This window comes from Vanessa atalanta, chromosome 9, assembly GCF_905147765.1.
Source record: "Vanessa atalanta chromosome 9, ilVanAtal1.2, whole genome shotgun sequence".
NCBI classification, from domain to species: Eukaryota; Metazoa; Arthropoda; class Insecta; order Lepidoptera; family Nymphalidae; genus Vanessa; species Vanessa atalanta.
The window spans coordinates 5011323-5017322 of NC_061879.1; the positions used below are offsets into that span (position 1 = coordinate 5011323).

A 6000-nucleotide genomic window follows, 5' to 3' on the forward strand; every position below is an offset into this window, starting at 1 on the left:
TTGAGCGCTTTGTCGAAGTATAATACAGTGCATTGTCAAAATTTATTGTACCTACATTGTACGAAATATTTTTCAACAATTTTACTATAAATTAATTTTTACTAAAATTATCCAGCCAAAATATCGTGTTACGTGTAGCTGCATTGGAAAATGATCTTCATTATTCTCAAAATACCAGCGTCTTAAGAGAGCTTTGTGTTTTTAGTTTTTAAAAATTCTTGATGCATTATGCAATTTAATATACATCATCATAAACTTCGTAATACTTGCAGTAACTAATTAATAGTGACTAGCGTAATATACTAATATTTCACCATAACCAGTTTAGTAGGTTACCTTTAGCACATTGGAAAAAAATAAATAGAACTACTACAATCAATCAAAATAATAAAACTCTCGCCACGCGAGAGGCGCAGACAACACGTCGGCGGAGATTTGTCAGTTTAATACCGTATTTACACATACGTGTTCATGATTCGCGTCGCCGTTCAATTAATAGCTTTGCCAGATATTTGTGTTTTCATCGACATTTTTAGATTTACGAGAGTGACCGATTATATATTCGCGTGTATTCTAAGAGCCGAGATGACCCAGTGGTTAGAACGCGTGCATCTTAACCAATTATTTCGGGTTCAAACCCAGGCAAGCACCACTGAATTTTCATGTGCTTAATTTGTGTTTATAATTAATCTTGTGCTCGGCGGTAAAGGAAAACATCACAACAACACAAATCTGCATGTATCTAATTTCAACGAAATTTTGCCACATGTGTATTCCACTAAGCCGCATTGGAGCAGCGTGGTGGAATATGCTCCATACTTTCTCCTCAAAGGGAGAGGAGGCCATTAAAGAAATTAAAATAATGACTGTCGCTTCTCAATTTGTTTTTGATAATGTTATGTATGTAGGCAAAAACATAAATGATTTTCCCAGAATTTGTGACGTACATTCTATTAACACTAGGAACAAGAATAAAATTGTTACTATATATTATAAACTTTCTCTACCTTGTAAATGTCCGCTTATATCTAAGATAGATAAAACAAAGTATCTTGGTATTATGGTCGATCAAAATTTAAACTGGTATGCTCAACTTAATTTAGTGTCTAACAGAATGCGAAAACTTACCTGGGTTTTTAAGAAATTACGACACGTTGCTAATAAGGAGTTGTTAAATAAAGTATATATGGCCTTGGCACAATCAGTCTTATCCTATTGTATTCCGATTTGGGGTGGGACTTCAAAAACAAAATTTTTGGAACTGGAAAGAGTGCAAAGATCTCTTTTAAAGGTGATGTACTTTAAGTCCTACAGATTCCCAACTACCGATCTTTACGAATATGGAAACCTTCTGTCAGTGAGAAAACTATATATCTTACTCTCCATCATAAAATTACACAAGTCCATTAAATTTGACCCTAAAGTATTAACTAAAAGACGTAAGGATATTAAATTGCTCTGCACATTTCCCCCTGCAAAATCTAGTTTTACTAGAAAACAATTTAGAAGACAAGCTACTTATCTATACACTAAAATAAACCGTAAAGTGAAAATTTATGGTATGAACACATATAATTGCAAAAAAACGTTAAAAGACTGGTTAAAAAAAATTGGATTACTATGAAACTGAAAAATTAATGGAAATAATTACATAATTATTTAAAAACTAATAGTACAACTGACTATCACACAACACACACGCACACACACACATACACACACACACACACACACACACACACACACACACACACACACACACACAAACCTACACGGGCGTTATACGAATATAACTACGTTGAAGTTATATGTTACCTGTTTAAACGATTCTTAATTTGTATAATAATGTTATTTTTCCTTGTTTTTACCTTGATGTACTTGTTTCCGTTTGTGGAAGAGCGGGGACTCCTAACACAAGTTAATTCCATTACTTAAAAGGAGCTCCCTAGCTGTATCTGTTGTATCTAGGTATAAGTTACAGAAATAAACAATTTTAATTTTTTAATTTTAATTTAATTTTAATTTTTAATTAATTTAATTGTTACTCCAAGTACCCGATTACACAGGATTAGTAACTCTTTTTTGGGGCAATGTATACGTTTTTACAACAGGATCCCAGAAAACGTTCAAAATTATTCAATTATAAAATTCAAAAGAATCGTTAAAGAGCGTTTGTGCTAAAGGATATTACAACACTAATGACTTTTTAGTTGACTGCTCACCTTGTGAATGAAATGATCGCCTCCAGGCTGTTTCAAATAACTAAAATATAATTATTATTGTACATGCAAAATGGAAAAAAAACATATCCTGCTGAGTTTCTTTTGCCGGTTCTTCTCAGGTCCGAGGTGTTAAATTCCGAACCGGTGGTAGATTTTTGACTATCAATAAGCAAGTGTAAACACTGCTATATTGAATAAAGATTTTTGACTTTGACTTGACTTTGACTTTGACATAGCCTAGCAGTGAAAAATTTACAGGCTGTTAATTTGTATTCTAATTCAACTTGACAAAATTGACAACGTTATCATTGCATTGCATTTGCAAAGTAATTATAATTATTATTTAGATTTACAGGTTTTTTTTACTATTGCTACATTTATTATTTGCTTACTAGTTACTTTTGATATACTCATAGTATTAAATACTTTCTGCTTTAATCTTATGATAAGCATGCCTCAGATTCCAAATGACTGGTTGACTTCGGTAAAGCTACGTTACGTACGTACGTACGTACGTTACGTATACGTTATATATATATAACGTTGTTGTTGATCCAGTCCATTTTGTGATGTTTGCATAAAAGGGTTTTCGCTATAAAATTAACGAATAAGTGAACGCGTAAATACTTGTTCGTCTCGTGAGCGGCGAGGCGCATGAATGTGTAAATGTGGTTTGCGAAATGAAAAAGTGCTTGGCTTTTCTATCTGTAACGCTGTCACACTAGTAATTCAATCCTAAGCCTATCCTAATTCAAGAAACGATTAAATTTATAATAATATTATAATAAGTTTGTCATATTGTTGTAAGTAATAAGAAAATACAAATAATTATTTTCTAACTAATATTTTACCGATACAACAAATACTTTTCTTTATATAATCAACCCTAAAAGTAGTATTGCTCATTGCGGATAGAAAAGTAAGACTAACTGACGTAATAAATTAGTTCCTCGGACTTCTAGCAAAGTTCCATTCGGATTTATTTTAAGAAAACAGAAATGCTTACAATTAAATTATATTTATACTATCATCAGGTATATCTAATATGATTTTGATTATTTTAATATATAACATAAGTAAGTCCGTCTCCAAAGATTATACATACATTAATGCGAAATAGTATGTTTTTGGGCAAGGTAGAAACAGTATATATAAAACGATTGCCAATTTATTAATTAAAAACAAAAAATCAAAAAGGCTTATTATTTATAGCTTACTTATGTATGTATTTGCTTAAGGAATCATAGAAACAAAATGTCTACAAAGAACATGGACAATGTGATTAATATTGAATGTTCGTTGGTTAATTTAATCTTACTCCGCGTAAAACTAAGTTAAATAAATGAATATATCATGGTCTTAATGAATAAAAAATATTGATTAAATTTGGGTAATATTGGTTAACAAAGACTCGTTACAGACGCAAGTTTGATATGTTTCTCGTCGACGTTTCCAAGAAATATACATCGTGATCGTCTGCAAAGCGGTGAAAGGAGATAGCACGCGTCCTAGTGGAATACCAGAATTTACGAATCGACGACTTTGATGCTCCGTTCATATCTATATGATAACTTGTTTATTGTACCCTAAAACTTTGTAAGTATCACCCGTCAGCGATATTAACGTTAAGGAATATTTATAACCCGTGATACCATTTATATTTTCCACTATTCAAATTATAGCTAGTAATATCCTTCGAACTTTCTTACCACGTGATGATAATTTCACATTACGTGGCAAATTTGTCAGCTTACCTATTATACATACATTAAAACCATAATGTGTGATTTGTGACAAATGAAAACTTTTTAGACAATTTTATCAATTACAGAGCAGCAATGAGAGAATATCAGTTTATTGTAGTAGTGATGTTTTGGAAAAGCCCTACTACTCACAAATTAATATAATTTGTTAGTAGTAGAGCTTTTCCAAAATTAATTTGTTAATAATTATATCGATACAAAGAACGCTTACATTTCTATGGTTGAAATAAAACTCAATTTGTTTAACGTTTGCTTTTATACCTAAATATTTATATATACCTAATAGCAACTAGGTTTAAAAATAAGATTTCAGCAAGAAAATGTATAAACTTCGCAGGAGTAACTATAATACTTAGTTAAAATATTTAAAAGTTAATTTTTAAAATTGGTAATTATTGAGTAAAACACATATACATACACACACACACACACACATATATTTATATATATACATTCAAAAGCTTTCTTTTTAGGGCAGTTAAAAATAGAATACCATTGAATAACTATTTTTATCACACGTTTACCTTCAATATTTTCTATGAAGTAAAATATTCAATTTGCACCATTTGAGGCAATATTCGCCAAGATATATTTTTGTTATTTAATCTATTATTATGTGAATCGTACACAGACCAAATATGACATTATTAATCAAGATAAAAGTAAGTTATTTGTGACATGGCAAGGGCAATAATAATATTGGCTAATTCATTAATTTTCAAATAGGTAGTTAGTGAGTTGTCATAAAAGGAAAACTGTATTCACGGAGAATTAACTCGTTTAAATTTAGACAGCTTATTTTATTGTAAAATTAATTAATTGAATTAAAAAAAAAATGATGTATTAGACAAAGGCGTGCGCAGTCGAGGCTAGAAAAAAAAAATCTCAATAATATTACAGGTACATTATAATTATTGTGATTGTATCGTGAGTTATAAAATATATATTATGAAATTTATTACAATCACAAAAAGTTTACTACTTTAAAATATATATGTAAGTACATTACATTGTGTTAAGCGAAAACTAATTATTAACATATTCAATGAATCAATGAAAACCTTTTTAAAATAGGTAATTCATTATTTCATTTTAGTAAATAATTCGGTATCATTTCCAATGTAAATGTTTATTATTATTTTTAATAAAATGAATAATGTTAAGTAGGTATATGTTTTGAAAAAAATATTTTCGCTTAGTCATTGCTATGTCGATGACTGGAAGCCATATTAATAACAAATTGTATCAAACACTTATAAAAACAAATAGTCGCAATCATTGCCAAAACTAATCAATATTCGATCAGAAATTTACCGGATTTCTATTTCCAATATGTAAGTTGATATTGAATTAAATTAAATGAAATGAATTATTTGTTGATAGACGCATTCATTACGCAATTTAAATAAAATACCTAAACGCTTTTTTTTATTATTATTATAAACAAAATCCAGGTTTCTAGTCAATTTTATATTATGCATTAATTGCAGTATATTATTACTGTGCACGATTAAATTAAAATATTATCGTTATAGAAATAAATATAGTTGCAAAAATTATAATGTTATTCAAACTGCTTACCTTGAGCCATTCATGGCATCCAATGAAATCCAATAAATATATAACAATAAACACAATACTTAACTATATATATTAGAAAACTTCTGGACTTTTTATTAATCCGTCTTTAAAACACATCTCACTTCACAAATAGACAAACAGTCGTCCGTTTTCCGTGAAATCGTGGCGCTTACTGACATCGGGAAGTGGCTACTGGTCAGAGAAAATTGTTTTCTTTTATCAATCTCAATATTGCTTACAAAATACGAATATATATGACTTCTTATTTGTTTATTAAGTATTCTTATTTATGTAAGTAATATTTAAACTGTATTTTTTTGTCTTAGGTTATGCCGGCGTCACGGGGAGCATTTATTAAGACAAACATATTACTGTTTTTACTTTTCTAGTGATCGGATTAGACACAGAAAATTTGGCAAAGTTAGTTTCGGGGT

The 6000-nt window shown here is 29.7% G+C and overlaps 1 protein-coding gene across 2 annotated transcripts in view; it reads right to left on the bottom strand.

The window, feature by feature from the left end:
* Positions 1 to 5736, bottom strand: part of LOC125066564 (pyrokinin-1 receptor-like) — a 46558-nt gene extending 40822 nt beyond the window's left edge. Inside the window, exon 1 of one of the 2 annotated variants that reach the window (XM_047674693.1) lies at positions 5631 to 5736. The gene's annotated coding sequence lies outside the window, so the exon portion shown is untranslated. Of the gene's footprint in view, positions 1 to 5566 lie in introns of both variants that reach the window. The other variant, XM_047674692.1, reaches the window with a different exon arrangement.
* Between the last annotated feature and the right edge of the window lie 264 nt (positions 5737 to 6000).